At 43.8% G+C, this 21,934-nt stretch overlaps 1 protein-coding gene and 2 long non-coding RNA genes across 4 annotated transcripts in view; 1 reads left to right on the forward strand and 2 right to left on the reverse strand.

Moving 5' to 3' along the window:
* Positions 1-21,934, forward strand: part of LOC127294759 (alpha-L-arabinofuranosidase 1-like) — a 163,730-nt gene that overhangs the window by 13,852 nt on the left and 127,944 nt on the right. The window lies entirely within an intron of this gene.
* On the reverse strand, positions 6,090-7,001 carry LOC139830943 (uncharacterized). The gene is made up of 3 exons (XR_011744479.1): positions 6,832-7,001; positions 6,619-6,729; positions 6,090-6,501 (listed from the first exon to the last, which is right to left on the reverse strand). It is a non-coding gene; the product is annotated as an uncharacterized lncRNA (long non-coding RNA).
* On the reverse strand, positions 16,136-21,854 carry LOC139830557 (uncharacterized). Of its 2 annotated transcripts, none has more exons than XR_011743027.1 (2): positions 20,327-21,854; positions 16,136-20,197 (listed from the first exon to the last, which is right to left on the reverse strand). It is a non-coding gene; the product is annotated as an uncharacterized lncRNA (long non-coding RNA). The 2 variants fall into 2 exon arrangements; XR_011743028.1 differs by having other exon boundaries at positions 16,136-20,204.

The following is a 21,934-nucleotide window of genomic DNA, read 5'->3' on the forward strand; positions in this document are numbered from 1 at the left end:
ACAATAAATGCAACAGCTTCCAACTTTTACCATTGAACATTAAAAGTAAAACGAAGAACAAGTGTTCATATGAAAAAGCGGAGCGTGTCTCTCTCCCACACAAGGATTGCTAGGATCCATCTTTATTCAAACAAAAACAAAAATAAAAAACACACAGATGCTCCAAGTAAAACACATAAGATGTGACCGAATAAAAATATAGTTTCAATAGAAGAAACCTGATAAATTGTTGATGAAGAAGGGGATGCCTTGGGCATCCCCAAGCTTAGACGCTTGAGTCTTCTTGAAATATGCAGGGATGAACCACGGGGGCATCCCCAAGTTTAGACTTTTCACTCTTGTTGATCATATATCATCCTCCTCTCTTGACCCTTGAAAACTTCCTTCACACCAAACTTCTCATAAACTTCATTAGAGGGGTTAGTACTCAAAAAACTTAAATCCACCTTTATCCTGTAGTGACACATTACAAGAACTCAATAAAACATTAGCTACAGCTCTCCATGTCTAGAAAGCCTTGCTTAAAGTCCACAAGAGACAATGCAAAAAAACAGAGACAGAATCTGTCAAAACAGAACAGCCAGTAAAGACGAATTTTTAAGAGGTACTTCCGTTGCTCAAATCAGAAAACTCAAAACTAATGAAAGTTGTGTACATATCTGGGGAACAAGCACGTAAATTGGCAGATTTTTCTGAGTTACCTACAGAGAGCCATGCCCAAATTCGTGACAGATAGAAATCTGTTTCTGCGCAGAAATCCAAATCTAGCATCAACCTTCTATTAGAGACTTCACTTGGCACAACATTGCAATAAAATAAAGATAAGGAGAGGTTGCTACAGTAGTAACAACTTCCAAGACACAACAAAACAGTAGCAAAATAAACACATGGGTTATCTCCCAAGAAGTGCTTTGTTTATAGCCATTAAGATGGGCTCAGCAATTTTAATGATGCACTCACAAGAAATAAGAGTTGAAGCAAAAGAGAGCATCAAGAAGCAAATTCAAAACACATTTAAGTCTAACCCACTTCCTATGCATAGGAATCTTGTACATAAATAAATTCATGAAGAACAAAGTGATAAGAATAAGAAGATAAAACAAGAGTAACTTCAAAATTTTCAGCATATAGAGAGGTGTTTTAGTACCATGCAAATTTCTACAATCATATTTTCCTCTCTCATAATAATTTTCAGTAGCTTCATGAATAAAATCAACAATATAACTATCACATACAGCATGCTTTTCATGATCCATAAACACATATTTTTTATCAAGCTCAAAAATAGTGGGATTAAAACTTTCAAACTCACTTTTATCAATAATATAACAAGATGATTGATCAATCTCAAGAGATATGGGACTCATAGATAAAGTCAAGAACTCTCCAATCCCATTTTCATTAGTAGTACAATTAATATTATCAAGTAACATAGGACCATCATCTAGAGCTTTATCATAAACATTTGCTAAGCAAAATTCTTTAGTACCATGCATTTCGACATCAGGCACAAACAAAGCATTATCATAAGATTTATCAAAATAGCATGGATTATCATAGATAACAGTAGCATAATTATTCTCACAAGTTTTACTTATAGGGAATATTTCAAGAGAATCCACAGGAACATAACATTCAGCCTCCTTTGGTAAGCATGGAGGACAATCAAATAGTGTAAGAGATAAAGAGTTACTCTCATTAGAAGGTTGGCATGGGTAGCTAATCCATTCTTCCTCCTTTTGTTCATCACTCTTCTCTTCTTTTTCATCCAATGAGCTCTCAGGTTCATCAATTTCCTCCTCTTTTTCATCCAATGAGCTTTCAGGTTCATCAACTTCTTCTTCCACAGGTTCCTGCAAATTGTGAGTGCATTCTTGTGCATTAATGAGTCTCTCTTTATAATCAATGATATAAGGATTATCACTGTAACTTTTTATGCAAAAATTAAGGATAGAAGAGACATAATCTTTAAGGTCCTTACAAACAACACAAGTTTCATAATTTTTAACCATGAAGGATTCGATCTCAGAAGCTCCCATAAATAAGACAAATTGTTCTACTTCTTCGAACCCAAGATGAATATAGTTATTCCAATTAGTTCATAATTAAAAATTCTTCACTAAAGCGACATTGGAATTTCAGATGTTTAGTATCCTGTTGAGAGCAACAGTTTATATCATGGCGTTTAAGCAAGATTTTAGCAATTGTATTTAATTTTTTTATCACAGCACTCATCACTTCACCCGCTCTTGATTTTCTATAATTATTATATAATTCTATAAGCTCCAAGATGGTTATGCGTTCTTCCATAACAACAGTTTTTAATTTTTCGGTTTTTCAAATTTTTATGGATTTTCGGGTATATAAGAAAAGTAAAACAAAACAAAAATAAACTAGACAAAAGTAAACTAAGAAAAATAATACTAGACAGAAATAAACTAAGCACAAATAAACTAGACAAAAATAAACAAAACAAAACAAAATAAAATAAAACAGAGAGAGGTAGAGTGTACTCCCCAGGTGAACTTATGAGTAGAGCTATGCCTCCCCGGCAACGGAGCCAGAAAATAGTCTTGATAACCCACAAGTATAGTGGATCGCAACAGTCTTCGAGGGAAGTAAAACCCAAATTTATTGATTCGACACAAGGGGAGGTAAAGAATACTTATAAGCCTTAACAACTGAGTTGTCAATTCAGCTGCACCTGGAAAAGCACTAGTAACAGGGGTGATGTGAAAGCAACAGTAATATGAGAGCAATAGTAACAGTAACACATCAGCAGTAATAGTAACACAGAGGCAATGGCACCAGAAAATAGTTGATACTACTTCCAATGTCATATAGAACGAGTATATGATGATGAGAGATGGACCGGGGTTCCCATCGATCTACACTAGTGGTAACTCTCCAATAACAAGTGACAAGTGTTGGGTGAACAAATTATAGTTGGGAAATTGATAGGATTGAAATAGCATTAAGATAGAACATCAAGATTATTAATCATGTAGGCATGTTTTCCATATATAGTCATACGTGCTCGCAATGAGAAACTTGCATGACATCTTTTGTCCTACCAGCCGGTGGCAGCCGGGCCTCAAGGGAATCTACTGGCTATTAAGGTACTCCTTTTAATAGAGCACCGGAGCAAAGCATTAACACTTGGTGAAAAGATGTGATCCTCATACCTACGCCTTCCCCTCCAGTTGTCCCAATTTCTGTCACTTTGGGGCCTTTGGTTCCGGACATAGACATGTGCATACAACTTGTAGATACAATCTAAGCAATAATTATAGAGTTTGAATCTAAGATCATGCCACTCGGGCCCTAGTGACAAGCATTAAGCATAACAAGATGGCAGCAACAATAACTTCACAAACTTTATAGATAGACTAATCATAATGTATCATCCATCGGATCCCAACAAACACAACACCGATTACATCAGATGGATCTCAATCATGTAAGGCAGCTCATGAGATCATTGTATTGAAGTACATGGGATAGAGAGTACCAACTAGCTACTGCTAGAACCCGTAGTCCATGGGGGAACTACTCACGGAGCATGATGGAGGCGGTGGCGTCGATGGAGATGGCTTCCGGGGGCACTTCCCCGTCCCGGCAGGGTGCCGGAACAGAGACTTGTGTCCCCCCGAATTGGAGTTTCGCGATGGCGGCGGCGCCCCTGGAGTCTTTCTGGAGTTTCGTCAATTCGTATCGCGTTTTTAGGTCGAAAGAGCTTATATAGGCGAAGAGGCGGCGTAGGAGGGGCACCAGGGCGCCCTCCCTATAGGCCGGCGCGGCCAGGGGCCTGCCCGCGCGGCCCTATGGTGTGGGGGCCCCAGGCCTCCCCTCTGACTCCCCTTCGGTGTCCTGGTCCGTCTCGGTGAATTATGATGTTTGGTCTTCGTTTCGTCGAATTCCGAGAATATTGCCCGAACAGCCTTTCTGGAACCAAAAACAGCAGAAAACAGGAACTGGCACTTCGGCATCTTGTTAATAGGTTAATTCCGGAAAACGCATAAAAACATTATAAAGTGTGAGCAAACCATGTAGGTATTGTCATAAAACAAGCATGGAACATCAGAAATTATAGATACGTTGGAGACGTATCAGACAACATAGAAAACAGATAATGGACTCCTCTTTAATGCATAAGCATTCAACAACATATAATATTCTCATAAGAGATTGAGGATTAATGTCCAAACTGAAACTTCCACCATGATTCATGGCTTTAGTTAGCGGCCCAATGTTCTTCTCTAACAATATGCATACTCAAACCATTTGATCATGATAAATCACCCTTACTTCAGACAAGACGAACATGCATAGCAACTCACATGATATTCAACAAAGGTGTAATAGTTGATGGCGTCCCCAGAAACATGGTTACCGCTCAACAAGCAACTTATAAGAAATAAGATACATAAGCTACATATTCTTTACCACAATAGTTTTTAAGGCTATTTTCCCATGAGCTATATATTGCAAAGACAAGGAATGAAATTTTAAAGGTAGCACTCAAGTAATTTACTTTGAAATGGCAGAGAAATACCACATAGTAGGTAGGTATGGTGGACACAAATGGCATAGTTTTTGGCTCAAGGATTTGGATGCACGAGAAGAATTCCCTCTCAGTACAAGGTTTTGGGATAGCAAGGTTGTTTGAAGCAAACACAAGTATGAACTGGTACAGCAAAACTTACATAAGAACATATTGCAAGCATTATAAGACTCTACCCTGTCTTCCTTGTTGTTCAAACACTTCACTAGAAAATATCTAGACTTTTAGAGAGACCAATCATGCAAACCAAATTTCAACAAGCTCTATGGTAGTTCTTCATTAATAGGTGCAAAGTACATGATGCAAGAGCTTAAACATGATCTATTTGAGCACAACAATTGCCAAGTATCAAATTATTCAAGACAATATACCAATTACCACATGAAGCATTTTCTGTTTCCAACCAAATAACAATGAACATCTATTATATACTAAAAGCAAAATAAGAGTATTTTTCGAGGCATTAGGTTGACCCACATCACTTAAATTATATTAACCATTAGATCTATTAATTAAAGGCCACGATTTAATAAAAATATTGTACACAGGAAATTAACAGATTTTACAATGCGACTAACATGTCACGAGTCCTCATGCTTCCACGACTCCTCGCGCTAGGAAAATAAAGTTCAATTAAAAATAGAGTCCAATTAGATCACGTCCAGATTTTTTTTCACGTGGTTAGCACACGTGAGCAACAAGGAAAGAGAGAACCTCTGATACATAGATTAGATCACGTCCAGATTTTAGCAACAAGGGAAAAGACACCTCCATATACACAGGTTATATTACCAATAAATATAGGCATCTTGCATATGCAAAGAGCAAGTCATATAGGAGTATATGCATAGCTCTCATAGACCCTTTACACGTATCCCAGATTTTTTGCTTCCTACTTCCCAGAGAAGATAAACAGCAACATACGGTGCCGGCTTCTGCTTCCCAGAGATCATCGTCAACATACGGTGAATTAGAAGTCATCCATACATCTTAGAGGTCAGATAAATCTCCGTCCATGCTTTTGGCCTTGCAGCTTCTTAGAGATCAGCGTCAACATCTGGCAAACTGACAATCGCTTTTGGCATTGCAGCAAGTTAAGCGCTTTTCCGGCAGCTCCCTGCACTGGTGGAAAAAGGGCCTTTGGTCGCGGTTGGCAACTGCCATTAGTCGCGGTTGCGCAACCGCGACCAAAGTAGCGCGACTAAAGGCCCCCCCCTTTAGTCGCGGTTCCTTACGAACCGCGACTAAAGGCCCGTCCACGTGAGCCGCAGGCGAGCGCCAGGGCAGAGGACCTTTAGTCGCGGCTCTTCTGGCCAACCGCGACTAAAGGCCTCCGCAGGGTTTAGGGTTTAGCTCCCCCTCCCCCTAAATCTGGTTTCTTTTTAATTTGTATTGTTTTATTTCTTTTGGGTTTTAATTTTGAAGGAGTTTCACATATTCTACGGTACTACATACATGCATATGAATGTACAATTTCAAACAAATTTGAAATTAGAACCAAAAAGAATTCAAGAGGAATATACAATATATATTCAATATCGGATGACCATATACAATATATATTCAATATCGGATGACCATATACAATTTTGAACAAGTTTCCATCCATAATTTAGTGCATATAAAGATCTACGTCATCGTAATGGTGTTCTCCTCTAGGATCGATGACTTCCCTCGCCAACCATCCAGCTAGTTCCTCTTGAAGTGGTCGGAAGCGAGCTTCTGGACTAAGCGTCTTCCGGAGGTTATTCCTCATGATGTTGTTCTCACACTTCTGGTCCCGCTCATTGCAGTATCTCCGGATCCTTTCACAAACATAGTATCCACATAGATTGGTCCCCGGTGGCTGAATATCCCCAGTCGTCCGCACTGCCATTTTAAAATGTAGCTCTTTTTTGAATTCACCGACCTTGGTATCTACGAACCGTCTCCAAACCCTACGAGGCAAAGAAAATTAAATGAACAAGAGAGTTATTAATTAGTTACTTGATATTAGGAAATGATGAACGAAATAGGCCGATCGATATAGAGCGCAAATGAATGAAAATAATTACTTTTGCATCATTTTTCTCATGTCGGCCCAAAGCGCCGGATCCATATTCAGAGAGTCGTGGACGAGAACTGAGGAGGTGTGAAATTGAATTACCATAAGAATCCAGTGGAACCTGCGGACACGATACATGCACAGTCATGCATAACTCATCGATTAGCCACATACCATGCATGGAGTAAACAAAAGAGAATGTGCTCAAGACAGAAACACTCACCCAAAATGGTAAGGAAATAGAATATCACTTTTGAGTTTCAGTTTTCTAATAAACCGCCACAGGTCATCCTCCACGTCGGCGGGGTGGTGTTCTAACACATATGAATTAACGATTTGTGGGTCAATGAACCCAACATCATGGATGTTCCTTATTCGCATTTCCCGCTTCTTCATTCTCGCATAATAGCGTACACAACAAGATAGTTAGGACAATATATATATATATATATATATATATATATATATATATATATATATATATAGTGCGAGGCAATGAACGAGATGGGGTAGAAATTAATAAATCACTTACGTAACGTAGCAACCGATGATAGATTTGTCGAGGTCGCGCAGATTGAACAGTGGAACAATTCACTCAGATGAATTTGTACATAGTAATGTTTGAAGTGATGCTCATATCTAACTTCCGCATAAATATAGTCTTTGGCGTTTTTAAGTTTTATGTAACCCTTGTACCAATTTAGCAGACCTTTCATTTGTCGAGGTAGATCCTCTTCTGCGCAGCTCGACGAGAGGGCCATTCTTCACATATGTAAATACTACGTCCTTCATTGGCGCCTCATCAAGGCCTAATAGTGCACGAAGAGTGATACCTAAGTCGGCCGCTTGTTCTCCGGCACTCGTTACGGTCAATCCATGTCTTTGCGCAGCTGCTATGATATCGGGGGCATCCAGGACCGGCGGCTTGCACTATGAGCGGGGCGATCGATTGTTTACTTTGTTCCCCGAGCTGGGCAACTTCTTTCCCCCTTTCTAATTTTTTCTCGGCCTCCTCCAAGGCTTTCTTCTCCGCCAACTCTTGGTTCCTCTTGAACGCGAGTGCTTGCCTACGAAGTTCACGTAAATAGTCGTCAGGCAGATTCTTCGCGGCTTGGGACGGTGTGTTCAAAAATGACTTAGCCCAGCTCTTTTCCTTGTCGAAAATACTTGCTTGGGCTCGGGCTCTCTTTTCTTCTTGCGAGTCCGCCTTCCATTTCTCATATTCAGCAGCCGCGTGTGCGTCGACTTCCTCGGCACTACGTTCCCAAGGCCTTGTGGGGAGAGGCTTCAGTGATGGCTCTGGTATCTTTGTGGTTCTAGGTACATAAGGGTCCGGGTTAATAACCCAGGATCGTCGCTTCTTCGCCGGAGGTGGATTGGGGCGGTGTCCGATCACCCGCCGGACGAGGACCGGGGGCGGCGTCGCTACCCGCCGGAGGTGAATTGGGGGCGGCGTCGGCTGACGTGGAAGGAGGTGTAGGTGAAGCACCACCACCACCACCGCCACCGCCACCGTCACCGCCACCGCCACCGCCACCGCCACCACCACCACCGTAGGGGTGGACTTGTTGGCGCCTCGCCCGGAAACTTGATAAATTTCTTCGCCATAGAATGAATCGGCGCTTGACATCTCCAAGTCTTTTCACCCCTTCAGGTGTAGCAATGTCAATGTCCAGGTCCTCAAACCCTTGGACTATCTCCTCCACCGTGACACGAGCATAGCCATCTTGAATGGGGTTGTTGTGGTGGAGTGCTCCAGTGGTAAAGCACCGCCGATGGCTACCTTCATGGACATGTTCCCGATAGGATAATACGAGATGACATGCTTTCATCTCCTTTATATCGTCCACGGGGTAGCGAGGAGGCTCCGGTGCGATAATTTCGACCACCGAGAGGCTCCGGTGCGATAATTTTGATCGTCGGTGCACCAGCCGGTGAGGCCTCCGTGGAAGCCACGCTGCTTCTTCTCCGCCGCTGGCTTCCGAGATCCATTGGATGATCTTCATGCTGCGCCCGAGCTGCATCTCTTTCGGCTACTAGTACACTCACGTTTTCTTCATCACATCCATTTCCGTTACCAACTTCGCCACAACATCTCGCATCCCGATCCATCTTTCTCTTACGGCTTCAGAACCGTACGGGTCATCGTTCGGGGAACCCTACTTTCCACGGAATGGGCCCCATGCCTCGTACACGTCCTCCGTGTTCGGGATTCCCGAGGGCTTTTGTCGTGCGTCGTTCTCTCGTTGAACTTGATCCTCCCCTCTTGAGCATCCCTCATTGCCTCAATAAGCTTTTGGGTGGGTTTAATTATTTTGCCCCGATAAACACACTCCCCTGTCTCCGGGTTCAGCGATCCCCATGCCCGTACCACCACTTTTGGCCCTTGGGTCCCATCCCTCCGTACCCGGACGGATTCCTCGCGCCCTCAGCTCGTTCTCCATCTTCTCCCACTTAGGCTGCCAAAAGCGATACCCTCCCCGGCCCCATAATATGATTGTACTCCTTCTTGGCCGCATTCTCCTTATTTTTTCGATATTTCAAGGAACTGCTCCGATTTCTTTTGCTTCACAAATTCTGGCCAATCATGTTGCAGCTTCTCATATTGTCCTTTGAAATCCGAGTCTTGCCCTGCTTGACAAAGTCATGGGCTAGATTTTGCTTGTATTTCCGGAATGCGTTGGCCATCTTAGAAAGAGCGAACTGTTTGACTAGCTTGCACCTCTCCTTGTTTTCCTGAATCTTGTTACCCGCCTCATCGTATTTGCGGTATTCGGAGGTAGAACGAAATGTTCCATAAGCTTGTTGAAGCAATCTTTTTTGTTCTCTTATCGACAAAAGTGAAACCAAGACGTGCCTTCTTTGGCTCATTCCACTCCTGGACGGTGATCGAGACGTTGTCTCTAACAACGGCTCCGCATTGGCTGATAAACTTGGTGGCGTTCTTGCTGGGCTCCAGCGGCCTGCCGGTTTCTTCATCGACAACCTGGATGGTGCATGTTTCGTTTGGTTTCATCGTCTTGGTTGCGCCACGCTTTGACGACGTACTCGATTTTTTCGACGATCCGGCCGAGGGCTAAAATAAGAAAGAGAGTCGCGCGCGTTAGTACACACACATTTATTCAAATCAGTTAGTTTGTATCACCGTACGCTCAATATGTATATATATATACCTCGCGCCGGAGGTGGTTGCTACTTCCAATTGAAGATCGTCGTTTATCGACGTTTCTTCGGCATCATCTTGCTGACGGCGCCCTTCATCTTCACCCTCAAGGTTCAGATAAGAAGAGATATCATCTTCTTCTTGTCCGGTCGGCACATATAGAATATCGCCTTTTATGATGCCGAACATATGTTCTTCAAGATCCGGATCATAGTTGTCCAGAATCGGGTCAGCTCTATCGTCCGCCATATGTCAGTCCTGAAAACATGTAGTAAAAACAAATTAATTGTGTATATGCCAGCATTATCACATCTCTTCTACATATAAAGAGAGAGGGCGACGAGGGAGGCGAGAGGGGGGACGCGTGTATTAGATGTGTATATGCGGACGATCGACCTCGCCTCGCAGTGACCGCGTGACCGAGAGACCGGTGGCGGTGGCGAAAGGGCGGTGGCGGTGGCGGTGTCGGTGCCGGTCCTCTCTCTCGTAAAAAAACAAAAAAAAACCAGCGCGTATAAGGAGGGGGAGGCGAGGGCCTCGCCGCCCCCTCCGTATACACGCGGGGTCGGTGACGAAAGGGCGGTGGCGAAAGGGCGGCGGTGGCGAAAAGGCAGTGGTGGTGCCGCCCCCTCTCGACCCAAAAAAAAAAACACCGCTCGTATACGGACGGGGCGACGAGGGGCTCGCTGCCCCCTCCGTATACGCGCGGTGGTTAGTTTTTTTTTACACAATAATCTTTTTTAAGTCAAATTTTAGTTTTTTTACACAATCTTTTTTAAGTCAATTTTAATTTTTTAAAGTCAAATTTTAGTTTTCTTTACACAATCTTTTTTTAAGTCAAATTTTAGTGTACAATTTTAATTAACAAATTGTGAGATAATTAATAAAAACAAAAAAACAAAAAAAAGGGGCCGGCGCCGGCCACGGCCCCTTCGTCGATCTCGCCCGGAGTCATCTCTCTGTACACAGCACCGGCCGCGCGCGCGTGGGCGGGCGAGGCGGCGCCGTTGAGGGCGGGCGAGGGCGGTCGGCGAGGGCGCGTCTTGCGGCGCAGCCGCGCAAGGTCCTGGCGGCGGCGGCGGCGATCGTCTGAGGCGCGCATCGCGTCGTCTGGCGGCGGCGGCGTGTGCGAAGCGGGTTCGATCGGCGGCGCGTGTGTGTGCCGGGTGTTCGCGGCGTGTGCAGTGGACGACGACGTACGGCGGGGCGTGGGCGCGGGAAGAAGATCGACGGCGGCGACGAGGGCGGCGGTCGGCGAGGACGCGCGCGCGGCGGAGGCAGTTCGGCGGAGACGACGAAGAGGCGCGGCAGTTCGACAGGCGCGGCAGATCGGCGAAGACGAGGGAGAGGAAGAAGAGATCAGTGCACGCCGCCCGCGCGTATTTATAGGTGTGGGCCTTTGGTCGCGGTTGGGGTCCCCAACCGCGACTAAAGGGTAGCCTTTAGTCGCGGTTGGGACCAAAGCTCATTTTTGGGCGGTTTTTGGCTTCCCGCGGAAAAGACCCTTTGGTCGCGGTTGGCCTGGCCAACCGCGACTAAAGGCCTTTTTCGAATTCATTTCTAAATCAGAAAAAAAAACTAATTCAATTCAAAATCTTAAAAATACAAATAATATATCAAAACATTCAGAAAAAAAAAACTAATTCAATTCAAAATCTTAAAAATACAAATAATATATCAAAAAATTCAGAAAAATAAAACTAATTCAATTCAAAATCTTAAAAATACAAATAATATATCAAAAAATTCAGAAAAATAAAACAAATTCAATTCAAAATCTTAAAAATAGAAATAATATATCAAAAAATTCAGAAAAATAAAACTAATTCAATTCAAAATATTAAAAATACAAATTATATATTAAAAAAATCAGAAAAATAAAACTAATTCATTTCAATATGTTAAAAATACAAATAATATATCAAAAAATTAAGAAAAATAAAACTAATTCAATTCAAAATGTTTAAAATACATATAATATATCAAAAAATTCATAAAAATAAAACTAATTCAATTCAAAATCTTAAAAATACAAATAATATATCAAAAAATTCAGAAAAATAAAACTAATTCAATTCAAAATTTTAAAAATACAAATTATCAAAAATTCATAAAAATAAAACTAATTCAATTCAAAAGTTCGTTGGCCCCCGCTTCCCGCCTCTTTCCGTGACCCCTCTTCCCTCCTCGTCTTCCCGCCATTTCTTCCCTGTCTTCCCGCCTCTTTCTTCCCGCCAATTGTTTCCCGCCAATTTCTTCCGGCCTCTTTCTTCCCGCCAATTTTTTCCTGCCAATTTCTTCCCGCCACTTTCTCCCCGCCTCTTTCTTCCCGCCTCCTGTCTTCCCGCTCCCATTTTTCCCGCCATTTGTCACTACATATAGGTAGCCCGGCTTGGCCAGCATTATCACATCTCTACAATCTCTCATCACTCTCTCATGGCTTCCACCGCACCCACTCTAACCTACCAGCAGGTGGAGGAGCTTTGCGCCTCGAACTACCCTTGCAGGAGTATGACTTAGTCACTCCAAATTTCATGTATGCAGGAGTATGACTTAGTCACTCCAAATTTCATGTATCATCAGTGCTATCTCGAGTCAATTGAATCATTCGAAAATGGACACCAAACACATCACGGGTAATATAATTCACATGATTCATTCAACAAAGTTTGGTACAATAAATTATTACACATCATTTCTTCCCTTGTGTCCCTGCTTGCTTACGATTGTGCCGTATCCATGGAGCATCCTCATCATTTAACTTAATGCTTGGGTCGGTGTTCACTTTGAAGGGCGGAATTTCAGCAAACATATTATAATCTTCTGACATGTCTGTCTTGTCCTCCACTCCCACGATGTTTCTTTTCCCTGAAAGAACAATGTGGCGCTTTGGATCATCGCATGATGTACTGATCGTTTTCTTATCTTTCCGTTTCCTCGGTTTGCTACTCATGTCCTTCACATAGAAAACCTGAGCGACATCTTTCGCTAGGACGAATGGTTCGTCAAGGTAACCAAGATTGTTGAAATCCACCATTGTCATTCCGTATTGCTGGTCCACCTTTACCCCACCTCCTGTTAGCTTGAACCATTTGCACCGGAACAAAGGGACCCTAAAGGAGGGTCCATAGTCAAGTTCCCATATCTCCTCTATGTAACCATAATATGTGACCTTTTGTCCATTCTCGGTTGCTGCATCAAAGCGGACACCACTGTTTTGGTTGGTGCTCTTTTTATCTTGGGCGATCGTGTAAAATGTATTCCCATTTATCTCGTACCCTTGGAAAGTCGTTATAGTCGAAGATGGTGTCTTGGCCAACATGTACGGCTGATCTACAACATGATCGTCACTCATTAAATGTTTTCTCAACCAAGCTGCCGAAAGTCTCCATGTGGGCCTTCCTAATCCAGGATTCAGGCTTCTCGGGGTTGTCCGAGCGTAAAATATTCTTGTGTTTCTCAAAGTACGGAGCCACCAAGCTGGAATTGGTCGAATCGTGTGGTGTGCTTCGATCGAGAATGGCCATCCATACATATCGTTGATTTCCTTCCGATCGTGCCTTTTCCACTTAGTCTCCCCTCGTGCCGCGATTGAGGAAGACCAATCGGCTTAAGGTAAGGAACAAAGTCAACACAAAACTCAATTACCTCCTCATTTCCATAGCCCTTGGCGATGCTTCCTTCTGGCCTAGCACGGTTACGAACATATTTCTTTAATATTCCCATGAACCTCTCGAAGGGGAACATATTGTGTAGAAATACAGGACCGAGAATGGAAATCTCATCGACTAGGTGAACCAGGAGGTGCGTCATAATATTGAAGAAGGATGGCGGGAACACCAACTCGAAACTGACAAGACATTGGATCACATCGTTCTGTAACCGTGGTAGAACTTGGATTGATTACCTTCGAGAGATTGCATTGAGGAATGCACATAGCTTCACAATGGCTACTCGAACATTTTCCGGCAGGAGCCCTCAAAGCAATCGGAAGCAATTGCGTCATAATCACGTGGCGATCGTGAGACTTCAGGTTTTGGAACTTTTTCTCCGCCATGTTTATTATTCCCTTTATATTGGACGAGAATCTGACGGGACCTTCATACTTGCTCGGGCATTCAAAAAAGATGACCTTCTCTTCTTTGGTCGTAGCGTAGGCCGGCACGACCTTGAAACCGTTCCGGATGCCGGTCATCGGGGTCTTTCAAACTTTGTTGGTCCCGCCGTGCGTCCATTGTATCATTTGACTTCCCATACACGCCCAAGAAGCTTAAGATGTTCACGCAAATATTCTTCGTAACGTGCATCACGTCGATTGCAGAGCGGACTTCTAGGACTTTCCAATATTCTAGCTCCCAGAATATAGATTTCTTCTTCCACATGGCTACGTGCCCATCAGCTCCCTTCGGAACTGATTGTCCGCCAGGACCCTTTGCAAAGATGACTTTCAAATCCTTGACCATATCAAATACCTCAGCACCAGTGTGTTCCGCAGCTTCGCCGGTGATCCGCCTTGCCGTTGTAATGCTTGCCTTTCTTTCTTCTTGGATGACCTTTCGGAAGAAATCGACGATGCCAAAGGTACACGTTCTTCTTACAATTTGGCAAATGTACACTTTCGCCTCATGTAAGCAGTGCATGCATGCATTGTATCCCTTATTTGACAGTCCCGAAAGGTTACTAAGAGCAGGCCAATCGTTGATGGTTACGAAAAGCAACGCTCGTAGGTCAAATTCCTCTTCTTTGTGCTCATCCCACACACGGACACCAGGTCTGCCCCACAGCTGTAAAAGTTCATCAACTAATGGCCTTAGGTACACATCGATGTCGTTGCCGGGTTGCTTCGGACCTTGGATGAGCACCGGCATCATAATGAACTTCCGATTCATGCACAACCAAGGAGGAAGGTTGTAGATGCATTGAGTCATGGGCCAGGTACTATGGCTGGAGCTCTGCTCGCCAAAAGGATTCATGCCATCCGTACTTAGACCAAATCTTATGTTCCTTGCGTCGGTAAAATCTTTGAACTCTCTCGTCGATCTTTCTACATTGCGTTCCATCTGCGTGGTGTCTCAACTCCCCGTCCGACTTAGGGTCATCTATGTGCCATCGCAACAACTTGGCATGCTCTTTGTTCTGAATGACGTTTCAACCGTGGTATTATAGAAGCATACCACATCACCTTGGCGGGAACCCTCTTCCCCGGGTTTCGGCCCTCAACATCGTCACCAGGGTCATCGCCTCTGGTCTTATAACGCAATGCAAGTGCATACCGGGCATTCATTCAAATTCTCGTATTCACCGCGGTAGAGGATGCGATCGTTGATGCATGCATGTATCTTCGAACCTCTAAACCTAGAGGGCAGACAACCTTCTTTGCTTCGTACGTAGTGGCGGGCAACTCGTTATTCTTTGGAAACATATTCTTCATCAATTTCAGCAAGTTTTCAAATGCCGAGTCGGCTACACTGCTCGTGCCTTCCATTTCGGCAAATCCAGCAGTGCAGCCCACTTTTTCGGACCATCATCGCATCCGGGTACAACGCCTTCTGTGATCCTCTAACATGCGATCCAAATTCTCCCTCTCTTTTTCGGTTGCGGCGTCTCCGTGCATCAGCAATGGTCCGACCAAGATCATCAACGGGATCATCACGTGCCTCTTCTTCACCTTCCCCTTCACCTTCCCCTTCACCTTCAGCATCCTCCATGAAAGTATCACCGAAATGAGCAAGATAGCTTTCATCGATGAAATCATCCCCTTCTTCATCTTCTTCCATTATAACCCCTCTTTCTCCATGCTTGGTCCAACAATTATAGCTTGGCATGAAACCGTGCCGAAGCAGGTGCATGTGAACATCTCTTGAGGAAGAGTAACCCTTCTGATTCTTACAGTTAACACATGGACAGATAACAAAACCCCCCTGCTTGTTCGCATTAGCCACTACGAGGAAATCTTTCAAACCCGTACTGAACTCGCCGGAGAGTCGGTTACCGTACATCCATTGTCGATTCATCTGCATTATTATAATATAAAATATATAATTAACCATCATGCATTTGTTAAACTAACTAGCTACAAACAATATAAATTAAACAATGAACTACACACACATGCATATTTTATCAACGACACATCAAAGGTACAAGTTGCTAACCGCGATCGAGGAGGAAAAAATAAATGAGAAAGCTCAAGTGTGGCTCCAACACTTCATATCATGTTTGTTTCATGCTCTTGGGGCATTTCATCAAACACCTTATGTGCATAAGAGGAACCAAAAGCAAACCTAACACCCACTTGTGAAGTTTGTGAAGAGAATGGCTCCAAATGGCGAAGTGTTGGCTGATGGATGGGTATATATAGGGGGGGGGGGGGGGGGGGGCTTTAGTCGGGCGCCTTTAGTCGCGGTTGGCCAGCAAATTGGCAGTCATCCATCATGCTAAACCTGCACATCCCACAAATCAGGTAAATCTCTAATACTTACAGAAGAGTTAACATGCGACATCAAGCAAGAAACACACTTGGCAGAGCTAATAAACAAAACATCACTAATTATATGGGATGAGGCTCCAATGGCAAATAAGATATGTTTCGAGACGCTTGATAGAACCTGAGAGATATACTAAGGCATAAGAATGAGAGCAGTAGCGAAAAGCCATTCCTCGGCAATGACAGCGGTTTTAGGAGGGGACTTCCGTCGAATTCTCCCCGTTCCGCCAAAGGGAAGAAGGCACAACATTGTCGGCGCATCCATTAAAAGGTCCTATATTCGGTAGCACTTCAGATAGCGAGATAGAGAAAAGACAAGTAAAAGATTTTGCCGACTGGATATTGAATATTGGGAATGGAACAACCACATTACCAGAAGGCGAGGAATGGATTAAAATACCATGTGAAATACTACTGAATAATGGAAGTGACCCAAAGAAAACAACAGTAGAAATCATCTCTCCAAATTTGCGGCACAAATACCGTGACCAGGAATTCTTGGAAGAAAGAGCAATTTTATGTCCAAGAAACGAAACTGTCCAGGAAATTAATGAATATATCATGAACCAACTACAAGGTGAGGACAAAATTTATTGTAGCTGTGACACTGTATGCAAAGCAGTAACCTTAAGTGAAGATGATGACATGCTATATTCAAAAGATTTCTTAAACAACCCAAATTTCGTGGAATTCCAAATCATGAGCTCAAACTGAAGATAGGGCTACCGGTGATGCTAATGTGTAATTTTAACCAGAGTGCTGGGTTATGCAACGTACACAGATGACAATAACTCAACTTGGAAAAAGATCAATCAAAGACCAGATAATAACTACAGGACCCGCGTGGGTGACAAGGTATATATTTTAAGAATAATCATGTCACCCACTGAATCACCGTGTCCATTCTTGCTAAAAAGAAGACAATATCCTATCTATGTGTGTTTTGCTATGACAATATACAGAAGTCAAGGGCAATCTTTAACATGGTAGGACTATATCTACCTAAACAAGTGTTCACACACGGACAGCTATATGTAACATTCTCAAGAGTCGCAAAAAAAGACAGACTACGGGTATTGGTAGACGACAATGATAGCAAAGAGGACGATGCAGTCAAGAACATAGTCTACAAAGACATTTTCTGAAGGTACGAACTAGATAAACGCTTTTCATATCATGCTGATGTTGCTTCCCGTTTAGATAAGCATAAGTAAATGAAAATAAGTTAGCTCTAAAATATCTTTATATTATATATCTACATGTTCTACACTAAACATGATTGGTTTGCACTAAATGGCAGGATGAATATGCAATACTATGACCTACAGAAGCATCGGAAAACGGATAAGTATTTAATAATCTTTCATACCAAATGAGTAAAAAGTTTACACAATTTTAGTCTTACGCTTTCCGTCTTATGCTTTCCTACAGTACATATCGGATTACACATGAATCATAGTTTTCATCATAACGAACATTATAATTTTATTATAGAGTACTAGGAAAATTGCCCGTGCGTTGCAACGGGTTAAAAATAATTTAAACATCTTAGGTTCGAATTATATCACTTCAGTTGTTTCATCGTTTTAGAAACATGTTGGTTTCAGCTAAATTTTAAATCTTCTAGATATCACACTATACAACAATCCTATCAAAAGTGAAACAACTCACCCCTTTGGACAAAGTACTATATATGAAACATATGGTTTTCTCGTTCTCTCCGTCTGGTTTGGGAGTCTTGTCCAGATCCGATCCGCCGCCCCTCTCCTTCTCTCTCACCGGAGGCCAAGGAGATGGAATAGGAGGTAGGCTTCTCTTGTACATAGTAGAGGTAGGATTAGTTGTAGGTTTTGCCCTAGTGGTTTCTGGCCATGTGTCGTGTCTGAGCATGTTGCTGATGCCGGTGAGCGGCAGCAGTGGCCATGTGGAGCTTCTTCTCCTCGCCGTGGTGGCATGGAGCCACATGCGGTGGAGGGCGGATGCTCCAGCGTCTCGAAGAATAAGCTCTCGTTTTCGTCTGATCTGTGAAGATGATGCGGAGTTGAGGTTCCTGGCACACCGTGGTGGCGAGGAGGAGCTTCGTCGCGTCGATATGCATCTACCTACCGTCTTCCCCTTGGCCGGCCATGGTGGCGAGGGAGGGAGGAGCGACAGGGCATCTTCTTCTTCGATCAGGTGGAGCTCTGGCCCCCCTTCGCTGGGGGTCTCTTCCTTGGAGCAAGGATTTGTGCGGCAGTTCCTCTCTTGACTGCAACGACGCCATCATGGTGACGGAATCAAGCTGGCGGTGAGTCTTTCCTGCTGGGCCGATTCCGTTGCTCCTCAAGTTGCACATGTTGATGTTCACCAGCACAAGTCTGTCAACGGCGACTATTGTCTTGTCTATGCCCTTTCTGGCCGAATGGCGGCTGATGATGTTAACCTCCAGATCGGAGGCTTTCTCGGACCCTTGCGCCGATGCTCGACGCCTTTTCGTTCCCAAGTGGTTCGTCCCCGGGGATGTGAAGGCGACATGAGGCAAGGGTTACTCGCCGGAGTAGAGAGCCAAGCGAGAAGCGTATTCTCGGACCTCGGCGCGTATTTTGCCTTGAGGTCGCCGGCAAATGGCAATGGAGGACGCGAAGGGCCTGATTGCTTTTCTTCTTTTAGCCCTAGAGTCTTTTTTTTGCATTTTACGAGCCCTTATCCTTAATTTCTAGAAATGCTGTGGATGACTATAGGGGTCTTGTTGTAATCTTGTACATGCCAGTTTGTTAATGCAGCTGCTCTATCCTTCGGGGCATTTTCCGTTCAGAAAAAATGGAACATACAAAGAATCCATTAGTAGACACAAATATAAATGGAGCCTTTGTTTAATGCAAGAAAATGAGGTTGGGTGTACGTAAGAAAGGTGAAGACGTGAGTATGACACACATCAGCAGCGATTTTTTTTCTAAAAAATAATACATATTTTTGTAGCAATTTTACATCTAATACGTATTTTAATTTTTTTACAGATATGTGACTCGGTCGACTGTCGGCCGATTGGGCCCACCAAGCCGGCATATCTGGTCGGTTAATAGTCGGCCGAGAACAACCAAGTCATATCACTGGGATCGATCCGTTGTCAAAGAATTTCCTATGCCAAAGAGGGATTCGAGATTTCACCGCAGACTGGACCTACCTCCCTGGGCCGGGCACTGAAATTTTCCTTATTCGATTCATAGGTCAATCCGGAATCAAGCTTAAATTTTTAAAATCGTGTATTATTTGTAATAAATTTGATTGAAATAATGTATTATTTAAAAAAATCCACCACATCAGCACAACTCCCAAAATGCTGTTTTGAGCAAGACCATGCTAAAATCGCTGTTGTTTGAGACGGGAAGCACGACGCCTGACTCTATTCCCATCCGCTTGCAGAACCTTCCGAACCTCCCTGCTATTCTTCAGAGTTCAGAGTCAACCAACCTTAGCTGTTTCAATCAGTAGCCTGCTCGATCTTAATCAAAACAAAATATAGATTATTGGCTTTGTACAAGTATATTTGTGTCTAGAACCATCCGTACGCAGCATGTACATTGAAAAGGAAATTGCATCCTGAAACACATGCGCAGGCAGGACGTTGTTGCCGTAGTTGGAGGAAGAAAAAAGTAATCTGCCACAATGCTCCGTGAATACGTCGAGGTAGTAAAAAAACTGATGTACCTCACCCTCACGGACGTGCAGCACCTGGGAAAATAGAAAGCGGGGTCTGTGCCGCCGCTCTCCGTTGCCCGCCCAACAGACTACCTCGCCTGTGCAGTGCCAATCCATCTCGCACAGGCCACAGACCGCCTTTGAAGCCACACCGACCATCCCCCATGCCCGCGTACGCCAGACGCCATCTATGGCTGTCTGCTAGGAGAGGTGAATCCCAAAAAATCAGGCACGCGGAGGAACTTCAGCTATCAGCGGATTCTGAAAACTAAAAGAACATCAGCATCCGCAAACCAATCTAGAAATAAAAGAATAGGAGCGGAGGACCGCGACACCGGGGCACCGACGTGCAGGCGCGCGGCGCCGGGAACACGACACTCGAACGCTTACCTACGCCTCACGCCGGGAACGCCGACAAGATGTACGCTGCCTCGGGAACTTCGGAATTTTTTGTCGGTGGTGTTGCATGATGATTCCCGTCAGTGTGTTGGAGACTGCAGCGTAGTGGGATTTGGAGATTAGCTTGGCGTTGCCAGGGCCGGGGTGAGGTGTTTCGCCGGTGTACCCAAGAATCAGGATGCTGGGCGTTTCAGGTCCAGGGACGCGGAGTGGTCCAGGCCGCGAGAGCCCATGGTGTTGACGCAGGTGGGAGCAGGGACGCGGGGAGGTTGGGGCGGCAGGATACGCCGGGAGGTGTGCGTGTGCCGGTCTAGCGTTGTCCGCTGATCTAGGCGCGCAAAAAACCAGGTGGAGGGCAGCCGGCGGCGCTGCTGCTGGTCGTCTCGGTGGAAAGCATGAAAGGATAAGGCGCAGGTGGGACAAAGGAAGTTTCAGCGAATCGTTCTCATTTAGCGACTCAGCGGTGGCAGTACCCGTAATTTCTACAAAATATTAGGGTTAAAAAAAACGGACCAACAAGAAACCTTATTTTCTTTATTATTAGGTATAGATTGCATGATTATTATAAGGCATCACTATATTTTATATCTTAAATGGAATGATTTTTTCAAAATCGCTGAATTCTATTTACTTTGTATTTGGGATAAATTTAAAAAAATAATATAATTGGGGGTGGGGGCCTAACACTGCCGATGCCGGTCCCAAGCATGGATAAAAAGTGGAGGGGGCATTAACAAAAACCACATTTGAGGCTAACAAACAATACCTATATTACAATATATTGGTTTTATTAGATGGTCACACTTTCAAGCTTCAGCAAACAATTAAGTAGTACTAATTTGTATCAATATAAATATGAAATAACCTATGTGTATTTGGGAACTAAAAAAAGTTGCAACTTTCAAGCTTCAACAAACAATTAAATAGTACTAATTTGTATCAACATAAATATGGAATGACCTATGTGTATTTGGGAACTAAAAAAGGTTGCAAGCTAACCAAATAGTTCGACCTAGGCACTGGAAAACCAAAGAAAGGTGAGAACAGCTCATACCTATTTAGGACCATGTCCTCACGAATCCAACCAACAATACTCACCAACAACTTGATCTCCTCCAAATTGAAGTCTCCCAGACCAACGGACACTCCGATGCAAAACTGGAAAAACAAAATAATGCTTACCGTCAACTATCAGCCGTAAATCCCCCGGCTGCCGGAGCTACCAAGATTGGGGATCCTAAGCAAGAAAGGAAGGAACCCAGATGGAGGTCAAAATTTCCTTGGATCGCGGACATCCACCTCCAACAGCAGCACCTCAAGCACCGGTCCTAGGCGACGGGAACCGGCGACACCAGCAGCGATTTGGCTATGGAGAGCGCCTCAGCTCAGAGATTTGGGCAGCACAGTTCGAGAACCAGTTGGAAGTTGGATCGTGAGGATTGGGGACTCATACGTGTAAAGTAGGAAACGGGTGAGAGAAAGTAGTCTTCTTAATTTTATTGTGTATGTCAAACACTTCGTTTTTTTCCAGACTGACTCGGTGGTGTAGTCCATTCTTCACTATTTCCCTATTTGCGTAGTACGTTGGGTATATATATA

The sequence above is a fragment of the Lolium perenne genome, chromosome 4 (assembly GCF_019359855.2).
Source record: "Lolium perenne isolate Kyuss_39 chromosome 4, Kyuss_2.0, whole genome shotgun sequence".
In the NCBI taxonomy this organism is placed as follows: domain Eukaryota; kingdom Viridiplantae; phylum Streptophyta; class Magnoliopsida; order Poales; family Poaceae; genus Lolium; species Lolium perenne.